Below are 16,493 nucleotides of genomic sequence, written 5' to 3'. Positions count from 1 at the left end.
AGCCCTGGTTCAAAAACAATTATCTGGCCTTTATCCACTCTGAGTGTCTAGCTCTCCTCCACCACTACACTCCCTGATAAATTAAAGGTCTGACTCAAGTCCCCAGCCCTTACGCTTCTTCCCTAGAAGGATCCCGGGCCTCGCCAGATGAGAAGAGAAAGAGGAAAGAGGAAACCCTGAAATAGTCCTCAGCTAATACAGACTGGAGTCTCCTTGCCATCAGTCAGGGTTGAATTCTTGTGCAGCCGACACTCTGCCTATTTTTAGTCTCACTGAAGAGTTGACAGGACTGTACTATAACAAAGTAAAAATGATTCTGAGAGAGCAGAGCAGACGAAAGCATGCTTAGCATATGTTTTCTTAAATGATTTGAATATTAGAAACAGAAATTAAACCAAAGACTCAACTTGTCTTTCGGACTTTTTTGGACATAAAATCCCTTTGGCAGAAGTTGACTGGGGATGAAGGTGGTATATATAAGTATTTTACAATTTGCAAAAATAATACAGCTCTCGTAATAAGGACGTTTAACCCTATAACCCTAAAGGACTGGGACATAGGACTTCATCTTTTTCTATTTATTTTGCTAATGAGGTTTACATCCCCTTGATTCTATTTATGATGATTAAGTTGTCTTGTTTTTGTCCGTCTGTCTCCCCCAATTAGACTGTGAGCCCATCTGTGGGCAGGGATTGTCTCTATCTGTTGCCAAATTGTACATTCCAATTGCTTAGTACAGTGCTCTGCACATAGTAAGTGCTCAATAAATACTACTGAATGAGTGAATGAATGAATCTTTTTGTTTAAACTACTGTTTTACACAGCCTGGTAGCAAAGTTCTAGGAGAATGAATCTCAATGCCAACTTTTAACTGAACATGTTTGAATGAAACTAATGTTTTTATATTCCTACATTTCCTTAAAATGTTTTTATAAGTGCTTTTCTAAAATAGTTGGTGTATCTAAACCATTTAGGCATCTTATTAAACAGCACTGTTTTAGCTACAACCTTTCTAAAATTATTTCATTTTCCCCATTCCCTCTCTGAATCTCAGAAGCATAATTCTGGGTTCTGGGTTCTAATCCCAGCTCTGACACATCTGCTGTGTGTCCTTGGGCAAATCATTGAACTTCTCTGTCTCTCAGTCCGTCATCTGTAAAATGGAGATTAATACTGTTAGCCCCATGTGCGACACAGACTTCGTCCAAATTGATTAGCTTGTATCTACCCCTGCACTTTAAACAGTACCTGGCACATAATAAGTTCTTAACAAATGCCATAAAAACTACCAAACTAACAAAAAGTCCTAAAAATTAAAATTGATTTTATTACTATCTAGCCCAGTCTTAAAGATCCACTCAAAAACTTTTCAGAAGCCCTGGATCTGTACCATGTTGCCCATGTCTCAGGGCTAGGTTAAGGGCTAAGGATGAATATGGAGGTGGCTAAAACTATGAGGGAATCCATTCTCTCTGTCTCCCTACGGTCTTCAGTGGGACTGGGAATCATTCCTGGGAATCATTCCTCTACCCTATAACCAGAGGCTCAAATTCTACAGCTGACTCTCTTCAATGGAGACCCAGTTGGCACCACTATTTCACTCCCATTCATTCATTCATTCATTCATTCATTCATTCATTCATTTAATCGTATTTACTGAGTGCTTGCTATGTGCTTCCCGGACCAGCCAAATAATTTTTTGTCTCCTGAATTTCCCCTTCACCTGCTATAAAATTGTGAAAAATGTAATAACGCTGGCCACTATAAAAATATAATAACACTTGGGGAAGTAGCATGCTTAGTGAAAAGAACCCAGGCTTGGGAGTCAGAGGTTGTGGGTTCTAATCCCAGATCTGCCATTTGTCAGCTGTGTGACTTTGAGCAAGTCACTCAACTTTTCTGTCTCAGTTACCTCATCTGTAAAATGGAGATTAAGACTGTGAGCCCCATATGGGACAACCTGATAATCTTGTATCTACCCCAGCACTTAGAACAGAGCTTGGCACATAGTAAGTGCTTAACAAATACTATGATTATTATTATTATTATTATTACAATTGATTATCTGTGTCTCTATAATTCCTAACTATGCTAAGCTCATGGAGATCATCATTCTTATTTTAATGCAGTACTTGTAACTAAGGAATATATTTTCCCTGAATAGAAAGGGAGGAGAGTTACAGAGATTTTTACTTCACTCTACAAAGCTATTTTGCACCATGGTTTATGCAATACTAACCTTCCCATTAAATTTAAAATGCACAGTCTGAACTATATATTGTAGTCCTCTAGACTATAAGCTCATTATGGGCAGGAAACATGACTGTTAATTCCTTGTACTCTCCCAAGCTCTAAATACAATGCTCTACACAAACTAAGTAAATAGTAACGATAATGATAATTATCGCATTGCTCATTAAATACCACTGATTGATAGTCTAGTTTACTCGATAGATTTTTACCTCGATAAAACTTAGACTTACATATGAACAATACAAACAGCACGGCCTAGTGGAAAGAGCAGAGGTCTGGGAGTCAGAGGATCTGGATTCTAATACCAGCTCTGCCAGTTGCCTATTGTGTGACCTTGGGCAAGTCACTTAGCTGCTCTCTACCTCAGTTTCCTCATCTACAAAATGGGCATGAAATGCCTCTTTTCCCTCCTACTTAGACTGTGACTTCCATGTGGGGCAAGGACTGTGTCCAACTTGATTAGCATGTATCTACCGCAGCATTTAAAACAGTGCTTGACACATAGTAAGCACTTAGCACATACCATAATTATTAATATAACACACTAACTTTAACCTGTGTGGAAAAGTTAAACACTAACAGCTGGCAACATTTGAATAACTGTTTCAGTATAATGAACCTGTAATTCGGTCCTTCCTCTTACTATGTCAGATAGAATTTTACATAATCCTTATCACTATGACTTGATCAATTGACCAGGAGTTGAGTATCCACTGGATATTGGATATGCATTTTTTTTTCCTGGTCAGTCTTTTCCAAGTCCTATCTTCCTTAAAATCATAAATCAGTACCATTTTGATTATGTCACATAAAAGAAAGAATATCATTGTCCTGAAAAATGTAACTTAACTTCCCTAGCTAGGTGTTATTACAATGAAACATTTTATAACAATATTTTTATAATAAAAATATCTCTATAATGAAGCTTCCTAGCAATGTCCACAACTCCACAAGACCACCATACAATAAAGATGCCCACTAAAAAACTGGTCCCTTCGATTTTTTTACCGAGAGGTTTTACTGAATTTCTTTTAAGGATCACTGAAAAAAACTTTTTAAATATTACTTAATACAATTAAATCCCACTGTAAAAAGATTCATCTATGCTTGTTTCTGCTGTCTGGATAAAGAAGACTCCAAAATGTTTAAGGCAGGAGTGTCTTCTTTTCAATAAAGCAAGGTGCTCAGATGAATTAAAAACAGTGGTAATAGTTGGATGAGACCAGGAAACTTAACCAGAACTGTAGACCTATTTTAACCAATGTGATTGAATCTTTGTGCAGTTTCAAGTTTATATCATCAATTACCACTTAGTAAATACCAATTAACTAATTTATAAAATAGATTCAGCAGCATATTACAAATCAGTTACCAAAGCTGGGCAGATAAGCTGTCAGACATCTTGCTATTTTGACCTTTCCCCATACTGCTAGGCTGTCCTTTGACAATTTTGACTTACACATACTTTTTTTTAATATTTGAAAGATGACTGGGAGTAGTGAAAAAAGAATTTTCAAATTGTATAAGCAGGGAGACCCAAGTTGCACGCAAATGGGGGAGAAGTGAAGATGTGCACAACAGAGCGGGGAGGCTGGAAGGATAAGAAGGAGTTGGGAGGAATGTCAGGGAGAGATGGGGAGGATAAGTCAGAGATCCACAATTAGAGAAGAGAAGCAGCAGAATTAGAGAAGCAATGTGGCTTAGTGGCAAGAGCACAGGCTTGGGAGTCAGAGGATGTGTGTTCTAATCCCGGCTCCACCACTTGTCTGCTATGTGACCTTGGGCAGGCCACATAACTTCTCTGTTTCCTCATCTGTAAAATGAGGATGAAGACCGTGAGCCCCACGAGGATCAACTTGATTTCCTTGTATCTACCCCGGGGCACTTAGAACAGTGCTTGGCACATAGTAATCGCTTAACAAATACCATCATTATCATTATTAATTACACTCAAGACACCATCAGGCCTAGCTGTTTTGGTATGTACTGAGCACTTACTTGTGTACTAACCACTGAAGTAGATACAATATTATCATTTTAAACACAGTTCCTGTCCCACAGAGGTTCACAATCTACTCCGGAACCTTACACCACACCACCAGGACTCTCTTGTCTCACGCTCTCTCTCTCTCTTTCTCTCTCGCATGCCGGATGGCTACAGTTTCAGCCAATAGATTTAGATTCTGTTTTATCTGAAGTAGTTCTTCAAAACAATCCACCCTTAAAGGCTCTTCTTTCCCCTGCCAAAGAGCCACAGTGAATGTTTTGGGGTTTCTTGTATTCTTAAGATAAGATCTCAATTTCATGTTTCAGGTCTGCTTATCCTAGAATTCATCCAACCAACCCTCGTAAGCAGATCAAATGTTGGCACGTGTATATTTACATGTAGAAGGAGCCAAAGGTGAAAAAGGTGAAGGGTGACTCAGTAGTCAGAAAAAAAGACCACCTTGCAGTTCACTGGGGAGAGACTAATTAATGAGAGTGAAATTGGCAGGTTTGGAATACTGATTGACACTTACTTTTGGAAAAAAGTGCACCAATAAGACTATTGCTAAAATCACTGCTTTCTCACCTGAAAGACACTCTGGTGAAAGTAGCTTTAAACAATCAATTAATGGTATTTATAGAGTACTTACTGTATGCACAGCACTGTACTAAACGCTTGAGAAAGTACAATACGATAGCATTTGGTAGATCTAATCCCGGCCACAAGGAGTTTACAGACTACAAGGGGAGACTGAAATTAAAATTAATTACAGGTAGGGGAAATGGCAGAATATAAGGATATGGCACATAAGGGCTGTTGGACTGGGGGTAGGCTGAATATCAAAGTGCTTAAAGAGTAACAGTAATAATTGTAATATTTGTTAAGCACTTACTATGTGTCAATAATAATATTGTTTTTTGTTAAGTGCTTACTATGTGCAGAGCACTGTTCTAAGTGCTGGGGTAGATACAGGGTAATCAGATCATCCCATATGAGGCTCGCAGTTAATCCCCATTTTACAGATGAGGTCCCTGAGGCATAGAGAAGTTAAGTGACTTGACCACAGTCACACAGCTGACAAGAGGCAGAGCCGGGAGTCAAACCCATGACCTCTGACTCCGAAGCCCAGGCTCTTTCCCCTGAGCCACTGTACTAAGCACTTGGTAGATAAGGTATAATCAAGCCCTAAGTGGTACTGACGTTCTAATTAGGAGGTTGAGTCCCCATTTTGCAGATGAAGGAACGGAGGCACAGAGAAGTGAAGTGATTTGCCCAAGGTCACACAAGAGGTAAGAGGAGTAGATAGGATTAGAACCCAGGCCCTCTGACTCACGAGGCCATGCTGTTTCCCAAGTGCCCAGGTGATGCAGAAGGGAGGGCCAATAGGGGATGTGACGGTTCAGTCAGGGAAGGTCTCTTCGAGAAGATGTGATTTTAGGAGGGCTTTGAAGATGGGGGAGAGGGATGGTCTGTTGCATCTGAAGAGGGAGGGAGCTCTAAACCAGAGGGAGGACATCACTGCTGAGAAAAGCATCCGTCTTTCCTCCGATCAGCGAGGATCCTCACTCCCAGCACGCTCTGTGCCCACCGGGCTGGGGTTAAAGCTGCTCTGGTGTGGACCCACAGCACAAAGGTGCCATGAAAACTAGGGAAAAATGGTGGCTGCCAGTGGGCCACAAACCCTAAGTGCTGATGAGCCTGAAAATTTTCTCCTCTAGCTACACTCTTCAGATTTCATTCTTCCATTCGATCATATTGAGTATGTACTGTGTGCAGTGCACTTTACTAAGTGCTTGGGAGAGTACAACATAACAACAAATAGACACATTCCTTCCTACAACAAGCTTACAGTCTAGAGGGGAAGAAAGACATTAATATAAATAAATAGAAAGATAAAATAAATAAATTGCAGATATATACATATGTGCTGTGGGATGGGAGGGAGGATGAATGAAGGAACAAGTAAGAATGGCTCAGACAGGTGTGGGAGAAGACAAGAGGAGGGCTTAGTCAGGAAAGGCTTCTTGGAGGATATGTGCCTTCAATTTCTCCAATTCACATAGGTCTGTAGGCTTGAGTGCAAATTACTGCCTGACAGAAAAGAACTATAGTCAAAACACGTGGTTAAAAAGTCATTAGTAGATGGTCAGATTAAATCCTCCATCAGTTTGAATCCCTAAATTGGATCTGTTTAGAGGGGGCGAGCGATAGTCGTCATAACCAGTTCCAGCTTTTTATCCTATTTCATGTGCATAGTACTGGACCAGACTATCCAAAGTAATTAAATAGACATGGGCCCCGTGTCCTAGGAGTAAAGATAATATCAGGACAAAATGAAGCAGTACAAAATAGAAAGAAAATTAAAAATGGAAAAAGCTACTTTCTAGGCAAAATGCAAGGGGCTCTAGCACTATGATTAATTGCAACCTAGTGATGGACTGTTCTGGAACCACAGTTTGCATCCTTTCTCCCTACTGGCCATCATGCCAAGTGTGCGTTTGGACACAGGGGGAGAGAATGTGGATGGTGCAACATAAATCACCTCCACTACTGTAAAAAGATCCATATACGTCCTGCTGCCAGTAGGGCGAAGACCCACAAAAGGTGCACTACTGTATTTCTAAAGACACAGAGCACTCAGTGACGCTCAAACACACGAATGCAGTGTCACCGTCGGCAGTGCCATTTTCAAACTGGACAGCTCTATTGCCAACGGTCTCTCTGTACCACAGTCGCAACCATCTCGCCACAGACCTCTCGGCCACGTCTTGCTTCTGGCTTGGAACGCCCTCCCTCCTCAATTCCGACAGGCAAATACTCTCTGCCCCTTCAAAGTCTTATCGAAGACATGTCTCTTCCAAGAGGCCTTCCCTGACTAAGCCCTCTTTGCCTTTCTTCCACTCCCTTCTGCATCGCCCTGACTTGCTCCCTTTATTCACCCTCCCCGTCCCAGCCCCACAGCACTTCCGCACCTATCTGTAATTTATTTATTTATGTTAATGTCTGCCTCCTCTTCTAGACTGTAAGCTTGCTGTGGGCAGGGAATGTGTCCGTTTATTGTTATACCAAACTTGACCAAGAGCTTAGTACAGTGCTCTGCACTCAGTAAGTGTTCAATAAATACAACTGACTGACTGACTATTACTTCTTTTATTCTAGTCTCTTCTAGTAAAATCTCCTGGCACTTTTATTCTCTTACATGACATTCAAGTCTATATCTAGTCTCTTGGGCTGTGAAATGCAGTGGAGCCTAGTGGAAAGAGCAAGGACCTGGGAGCCAGAGGACCTGGGAGCCAGAGGAGCTGGGTTCTAATCCAGGCTCCTCCAATTGCCTGCCGGGTGAACTTGGGCAAGTCACTTCACTTCTCTACTTATGAGAAGTGAATGAGTATCAGACTCCTTGCCTACACTTCTGTGAAGGTGATCCAAGGTAGGACTTTGCCTTTTGATTTTTCATTCAAGAATACTTTGAAACATTTCTAGGCATGCTCAATGAACAGATGTTTTTGTGTGGGAATCAAATCAGGTTAGACAGATCTGATGCTTTATCACAATTATTTCCCAAGAACAAATGTGTACCATAGGCAGTAGTAGCTACTGTAGTATTTATTTGCTAAACAGATGGAGAGACAGGCAAAGATTCTAAATTTCTTGTGAAAAAGCACACGAGTCAGTAGAAGAGCTAAGAACAAGTCTTCTCGATCCATCAATCAATCAATCAATGATATTTATTGAGTGCCTATTGTGCGAAGAGCTCTGTTCTAAGCACTTGGGCGAGAACGCTACGAGTGGGCAGACATGATTCCTGCCCACGAGGAATGGTTTCCCAGTGTGCTCAGTTTATTAGGCTAAATGTCCTTTCATGGCATAGTGGCTGGAGCGCAGGCCTGAGCGTCAGAAGACTGTGGGTTCTAATCCCAGCACCGCCACTGGTCCGCTGTGTGACCCTGGGCAAGTCAATTCACTTCTCTATGCTTCACTTCCCTCATGTGTAAAATGATGATCGAGACTGTGAGCCCGATGTGGGACAGGAACTGTGTTCAATCTGATTTACTTGTATCCACCCCAGCGCTTAGTACAGTGCCTGGCACACAGTAAGTGCTTAACTAATACCACAATTATTATTATTATTATCTTAGATGAACCGAGCTTCTTCTGTTGCGATTTTCCTCTCCCTTCTCTTGTACACATTCTTCAGATTTCCCCAGGACTCCTGAGAACTGTAGTCAGAGCACCACAACATTTGGGATTTGATTTTGCTGATTGATGCCTGGGGGAAGAAGCACTGAAGATTCTTAGTCACTGTTTTGTTACCTAAAAAGAAATAAGTTTGGATTGGAAGCTGGATAACCTCATTTTAAGTTTAGGTACTCTGGCACTGAAGAAATCATTTTCCGTAACGCCGAGGGCTTTAGGGCGAGACGGAAGAGGCTGTTTGTCATGTTTGGGTGCTGACTCCGAAGGCTGGCATCTAGACCACATGTGACATTTCACTGGGGTGGAGCAGGGAGTTGCATGCCTAAGTGGATAAAAAAAGGCTGCATTTGCTGATACTTCAAGAGTTATCTTTAACATTCCCTTCATTAGGCAATTCCAGGTGGCAGGGGCTAATTAATCAGCTTACAGATTTTTCCGGCTTCTCAACATTAATACCGAAAATAATAATACCGATCACGATAATCCTGGTATCTGTTAAGCACTTATTATGTGCCAGGCACTGTTCTAAGCGCTGGGATAGATAGGAGATAATCAGGTCCCTGTCCCGCATGGAGCTCACAGTCTTCATCCCCATTTTACAGATGATGAAACTGAGGCACAGAGAAGTGAAGTGACTTGTTCAAGGTCACCCGGCAGACAAGTTGGCGGACTCCCAGGCCCGTGCTCTGTCCACTAGGCCACACTGCTTCTTGCCATCTCACTCCTCTTTCGGCCTTTCATTTCACTTTGCTATTGTCTCTTAATCGGTGAAAATTGACGGTTATGGCCACCGGGCTGAGGGTTTTTCCAGGGTGGGGGGGCATTCCTGGACTCCTTCCTTGCTCGCTACAGTGGTTTTGTGTTCCCCTTCCAGGTCGGCGTGCACTAGAGCGGTGTCCCTAGCTGCCCGACTTGGTGGTGAGGCCACAGGGAAATGCCCGGGGTCGAGGGGATGTGGCTCCTGCAAGGTTGGACCCACTTGTCTTTTCTGATGCTGCCGTGGCAGCAACTGAGGCAACACCCTGAGCCAAGTGACTGGAGCAAAGACTGGGGTCTTCATAATAGTAATAGTATTAGTATTCATTCATTCAGTCAATCCTATATATTGAGCACCTACTGTGTGCAGAGCACTATACTAAGGGCTTGGGAGAGTACAATACAACAATAAACAGACACATTCCTGGCCCTTCGAGTAACAGTTGTATTTATTGAGCACTTACTTGGTGCAGTGCACTGTATTAAATGTTTGCGAAGGATATAACGAAGAAGAGCCCGTTCCCTGCCCACAAAGAGCTTACACTCTAATGGAGGAGATAACTGAATGTATAATTGAATAGACATAGGGAAACAGCCTAGCCAAGTGGAAAGAGCACGGGCTTGGCAGTCAGCAGACCTGGATTCTAAATCCAGCTCTACCGGGTACCTGCTGTGTGACCTGGGGTGAGTCGCTTAACTTCTCTGTGCCTCGGTTCCTTCATCTGAAAAGTGGGGATTCGATATACCTGCTCTCCCTCCTACTTACACCGTGAGCCCCGTGGGACCTGATTGTCTTGTATCTACCCCAGTGTTTAGTACTGTGCTTAGCACATAGTAAACAGGATGCAGTGGAGAAGCAGCATGACATAGTAGGAAGAGCATGGACCTATGAGTCAAAAGGTCATGGGTTCTAATTATTCATTCAGTCAACCGTATTTATTACTTACTGTGTGCAGAGCACTGTACTAAGCGCTTAGAAAGTACAATGGGGCAACAGATAGAGACAATCCCTACCCATCAACGGGCTCACAATCTAGAAGGGGGAGACAGACAACAAAACAAAACAAAACAAGTAGATATCAATACCATCAAAATTGATAAATAGAATTATAGATATTTGCACATCATTAATAAAGTAGAATAATAAATATGTACAAATATACACAAGTGCTATGGAGCGGGGAAGGGGGTAGAGCAGAGGGAGGGAGTTGGGGGAAGGAGAGGAGGAGCAGAGGAAAAGAGGGGCTCCGTCTGGGAAGGCCTCCTGGAGGAGGTGAGCTCTCTGTAGGGTTTTGAAGAGGGGAAGAGAGTTAGTTTGGCGGATGTGAGGAGGGAGGGCATTCCAGGTCAGTGGTAGGACATGGGCCAGGGGTCGACGGCGGGATGGGCGAGAACGAGGCACAGTGAGAAGGTTAGCGGTGGCAGAGGATGGAGAGTGTGGGGTGGGCTGTAAAGGAGGGAAGAGAGGTGAGGTAGGAGGGGGCAAGGGGATGGAGAGCTTTGAAGCCAAGAGTGAGGAGTTTTTGCTTCATGCAAAGGTTGATAGGCAACCACTGGAGATTTTTGAGGAGGTGGGTGACATGCCCACAGCGTTTCTGTAGAAAGATAATCCAGGCAGCGGAGTGAGGTAAAGACTGAAGCGGTGAGAGGCAGGAGGATGATCAGAATGGGGAGGCTGATGCAGTAACCCAGTCGCGATATGATGAGAGATTGTACCAACAAGGTAGCGGTTTGGATGGAGAGGAGAAGGCAGATCTTGGCAATGTTGTGAAGGTGAGATTGGCAGGTTTTGGTGATTGATTGGATATGTGGGGTGAATGAGAGAGCAGAGTCAAGGATGACACCAAGATTGCGGGCTTGTGATGGTGGATGATGTGAATGGCAGTGCCGTCCACAGTGACAGGGAAGTCAGGGAGAAGATGAGTTTGGGAGGGAAGATAAGGGGCTCAGACTTGGACATTTTGAGTTTTAGGTGGAAGGCAGACATCCAGGCGGAGACGTCCTAAAGGCAGGAGGAGATACAAGCCTGGAGAGAGGGAGAAAGAACAGGGGAGGAGATGTAGATTTGGGTGTCATCTGTATAGAGATGATAGTTGAAGCTGTGGGAGTGAATGAGTTCATCAAGGGAGTGAGTACAGATAGAGAACAGAAGGGGACCAAGAACTGACCCTTAAGGAACCCCCACAGTTAGGAGGTGGGAGGGGGAGGAGGAGCCCACAGAGGAAACCGAGAATGACCGGCCAGAGAGATAAGAGGAGAACGAGGAGAGAACGGAGTCTGTGAAGCTAAGTTTGGATAACGTGTGGAGGAGAAGGGGATGGTCGACAGTGTCAAAGGCAGCTGAGAGGTTGAGGAGGATAAAGATGGAGTAGTAGCCATTGGATTTGGCAAGAAGGAGGTCACGGGTGATCTTTGAGAGGGCAGTTTCGTGGAGTGGAGGGGACAGAAGCCAGATTGGAGGGGGTCCAGGAGAGAGTTGGAGTTGAGGAATTCTAGGTAGCGAGTGTAGATGACTCGCTTTAGGAGTTTGGAAAGAAAGGGCAGGAGGGAGATGGGCCGATAACTAGAGGGGGCATTAGGGTCAAGAGAGGGTTTTTTTCAGGATGGGGGAGACATGGACAGGTTTGAAGGCAGAGCTGTTGGAGAGTGAGCGGTTGAAGATGGAAGTTAAGGAGGAGAGGAGAGCAGGGGCGAGAGTTTTTATAAGGTGAACGGGAATGGGGTCCGAAGCACAGGTGGAGGGGGTGCCACTTGAGAGGAGGGAGGAGACCTCCTCTGAAGGTACTGCTGGGAAGGATGGGAAAGTAGAGGAGGGTGTTGAGAGTAGGGGGGTGGAGAAGGGGAAGGGATGACTTTGGGAAGCTCAGACCTGATGGTGTTAATTTTCTTAATGAAGTAGGCTGCCAGATGGTTGGGGGGTGAAGGATGGAGGAGAGGGAGGAACAGGGCGCCTGAGGAGGGAGTGATGACGGGGGTACTGGGCAAAGGTGTCAATAAGGAAAGAAAAACAGTGTACCCACCCCAGCGCTCAATATAGTGCCTGGCACATAGTAAGCACTTAACAAATACCATAATGATAATAACGTTTGGGGAGCTAGAAATTAATCAGGCAAGGCTTGTGGGGGGGAGGTGGGATTTCTAGGAGAACTTTGAATGGGAAGACTGTAAATTAGCAGAGGTGAGAGAGGGAGAGGGGCTGTGGTGGGGAAGGTGGAAGTTGGGGGGGTGGGAGGAAATCATGCCAAATACACCCAAGGGCCCCCCAGAAAGGGACAGCTAGAGGGCAGTTGTTCCAGTGGAGGCCCAGGAGGTGACAGCAGCAGGCAGCGACACCTTAGAGTGCCCCCCCACCGCAGGTTATCAGAAAAATATTATTATTATTATTATTATATGTGTTAAGCGCTTCTCCTGTGCCAAGCATTGTTCTGAGCACTGGGGTAGATACAAGGCAATGAGGTTGTCCCACGTGGGGCTTCCAGTCTTCATTCCCATTTTGCAGCTGAGGTCACTGAGGCCCAGAGAAGTTCAGTGACTTGCCCGAGGTCACCCGGCAGCCAAGTGGCGGAGCTGGGATTAGAACCCACGTCCTTCGACTCCCCGGCCCGGCCTCTTGCCACTAGGCCACGCTCTTCTCAGTGAGGGACGCGGGAAGGGAAAAGGCACGTCCCTCACTTAGAGAAGGAGTGGGGCCTAGTGGCGAGAGCCCGGGGGTTGACCAGATGTCCCCCTCGAGCCATGGGGCCGGCAGGGGACTGGCCACGTGGGCGAGACTCCCCCGGCCGTGAAGCCCCCCACGAATCCCCCGGAGACACCGGGAGGAAGGAGCCAGGTGGAGAAAATACAGGCTCTAAGGAGGGAAAGCCAGGGCCCCGTATGAGTTTGAAGGTCTGGGCCTGTGAGTGAAGGTTGTTGCATCCGCCGAAGGCCCTGGTGCATGTGTGACAGTGCTTGGGAGGGAAGGACAAACAGAAATTGGGGGTGGGGGCCAAGAAGGGAACCATTTAGAGGAGGTCTGCATCCCAAACAGGAGGGAGAGGCAGGGAAGGACACCCCGCTGGATGCCCTGGGCGGCTGCCCGCTTTTAAGGACCAACGCCCGTGTGCCAGGGCTTTACAGAGTCTAGCTCCTTTCACGGGTCGTTTGGGAATTTCCAGAGGGGTGGCAACCGTCCTCGGCCCCCTCCCCTCAAAAAAGAATTCAGACATAAAAGCGTCTGGAATCGGATCCGAGTCAGACGGAGGCTGGGGCCATCTCCAAACCCGACTGTCTGATGTAAGACCGGACAGCTGGTCACCCTCCTTCCCTCCTTGCAGACCTCCGTCATCGGGGCAACCGAGTCCAGGCTCCTAGAAGAGGGGAGGGAATGGAAGGAGCTCGAATGATGATGATGATGATGATGGTATTAAGCGCTTACTATATGCCCCGCACTGTTCTAAGAGCTGGGGAAGATACTAGGTCACCAGGTTGTCCCACGTGGGGCTCAGAGTCTCAATCCCCGTTATACAGATGAGCTAACTGAGGCCCAGAGAAGTTAAGTGACTTGCCTAAGGTCAGTGTCTTAGGCACTGGCTCAGTGGAATAGAGCCCGGGCTTAGGAGTCAGAGGTCATGGGTTCGAATCCAGGCTCTGCTACTTGGCAGCTGTATGACTGTGGGCAAGTCACTTTACTTCTCTGTGCCTCAGTCACCTCATCTGTAAAATGGGGATGAAGACTGTGAGCCTCATGTGGGACAACCTGATTCCCCTGTATCTCCCCCAGTGCTTAGAACAGTGCTCTGCAGATAGTAAGTGCTTAACAAATACCAACATTATTATTATTATTATTATTATTAAAATGGGGACGAAGACTGTGAGCCTCACGTGGGACAACCTGATGACCCTGTATCTTCCCCAGCGCTTAGAGCAGTGCTCTGCACAGAGTAAGCACTTAACAAATCCCAACATTATTATTATTAGACTGTAAGCCCGTCAAAGGGCAGGGACTGTCTCTCTCTGTGACCGATTTGTCCATTCCCAGCGCTTAGTCCAGTGCTCTGCACCTAGTAAGCGCTCAATAAATCCGTCTCCCCCGATTAGACTGTAAGCCCGTCAAAGGGCAGGGACTGTCTCTCTTTGTGACCGATTTGTCCCTTCCAAGCGTTTAGTCCATAGATTCATTCATTCAATAGTATTTATTGAGCGCTTACTATGTGCAGAGCACTGTACTAAGCGCTTGGAATGAACAAGTCGGCAACAGATAGAGACAGTCCCTGCCGTTTGACGGGCTTACATTCTAATCGGGGGAGACGGACAGACAAGAACAATGGCAATAAATAGAGTCAAGGGGAAGAACATCTCGTAAAAACAATGGCAACTAAATAGAATCAAGGCGATGTATATTTCATTAACAAAATAAATAGGCATAGTAAGCGCTTAACAAATCCCAACATTATTATTATTACTGCTATTATTAAAATGGGGATGAAGACTGTGAGCCTCACATGGGACAACCTGATTTCCCTCTGTCTCCCCCAGCGCTTAGAACAGCGCTCTGCACCTAGTAAGCGCTTAACAAATCCCAACATAATTAGACTGTAAACCTGTCAAAGGGCAGGGACTGTCTCTCTCTGTGACCGATTTGTCCATTCCCAGCGCTTAGTCCAGTGCTCTGCACCTAGTAAGCGCTCAATAAATCCGTCTCCCCCGATTAGACTGTAAGCCCGTCAAAGGGCAGGGACTGTCTCTCTTTGTGACCGATTTGTCCCTTCCAAGCGTTTAGTCCATAGATTCATTCATTCAATAGTATTTATTGAGCGCTTACTATGTGCAGAGCACTGTACTAAGCGCTTGGAATGAACAAGTCGGCAACAGATAGAGACAGTCCCTGCCGTTTGACGGGCTTACATTCTAATCGGGGGAGACGGACAGACAAGAACAATGGCAATAAATAGAGTCAAGGGGAAGAACATCTCGTAAAAACAATGGCAACTAAATAGAATCAAGGCGATGTATATTTCATTAACAAAATAAATAGGCATAGTAAGCGCTTAACAAATCCCAACATTATTATTATTACTGCTATTATTAAAATGGGGATGAAGACTGTGAGCCTCACATGGGACAACCTGATTTCCCTCTGTCTCCCCCAGCGCTTAGAACAGCGCTCTGCACCTAGTAAGCGCTTAACAAATCCCAACATAATTAGACTGTAAACCTGTCAAAGGGCAGGGACTGTCTCTCTCTGTGACCGATTTGTCCCTTCCCAGCGCTCAGTCCAGTGCTCTGCACCTAGCAAGCGCTCAATCAATCCTATTGAATGAACGAATTGTCCCTTCCAAGCGCTCCGCACCTAGTAAGTGCTCAATCCATCGTATTGAATGAATTGTTCCTTCCAAGTGCTCAGTCCAGTGCTGTGCACCTAGTAAGCGCTTAACAAATCCCAACATTATTATTATTAGACTGTGAGCCGGTCAAAGGGCAGGGACCGTCTCTCTGTGACCGATTTGTCCCTTCCCAGCGCTCCGTCCAGTGCTCTGCACCTAGTAAGCGCTCAATCCATCCTATTGAACGAATTGTCCCTTCCCAGCGCTCAGTCCAGTGCTCTGCACCTAGTAAGCGCTCAATCCATCCTACTGAACGAATTGTCCCTTCCCAGCGCTCAGTCCAGTGCTGTGCACCTAGTAAGCGCTTACAAATCCCAACAGTATTAGACTGTGAGCCGGTCAAAGGGCAGGGACTGTCTCTCCCTCTGACCGATTTGTCCCTTCCCAGTGCTCCGTCCAGTGCTCTGCACCCAGCCAGCGCTCAATCCACCCTCTTAAATGAATGAACTGTCCCTTCCCAGCGCTCAGTCCAGCGCTCCGTACCTAGTAAGCGCTCAATCAATCCTAATGAATGAATGAATTGTCCTTCCCAGCGCTCAGTCCAGTGCTGTGCACCTAGTAAACGCTTACCAAATCCCAACATTATTAGACTGTGAGCCGGTCAAAGGGCAGGGACTGTCTCTCTGTGACCGATTTATCCCTTCCCAGCGCTCAGTCCAGCGCTCCGCACCTAGTAAGCGCTCAATCCATCCTATTGAACGAACGGTCCCTTCCCAGCGCTCAGTCCAGTGCTGTGCACCTAGTAAGCGCTTACAAATCCCACCAGCATTAGACTGGGAGCCGGTCAAAGGGCAGGGACTGCCTGTGACCGATTTATCCTTTCCCAGCCGCACCTAGCCGGCGCTCAATCCATCCTATTGAACGAACGGTCCCTTCCCAGCGCTCAGTCCAGTGCTGTGCGCCTAGTAAGCGCTTACCAACCAAACCCCACCGGCATT

This window comes from Ornithorhynchus anatinus, chromosome 4 (assembly GCF_004115215.2).
Source record: "Ornithorhynchus anatinus isolate Pmale09 chromosome 4, mOrnAna1.pri.v4, whole genome shotgun sequence".
In the NCBI taxonomy this organism is placed as follows: Eukaryota; Metazoa; Chordata; class Mammalia; order Monotremata; family Ornithorhynchidae; genus Ornithorhynchus; species Ornithorhynchus anatinus.
Note: the sequence above shows the minus strand (reverse complement) of the source record.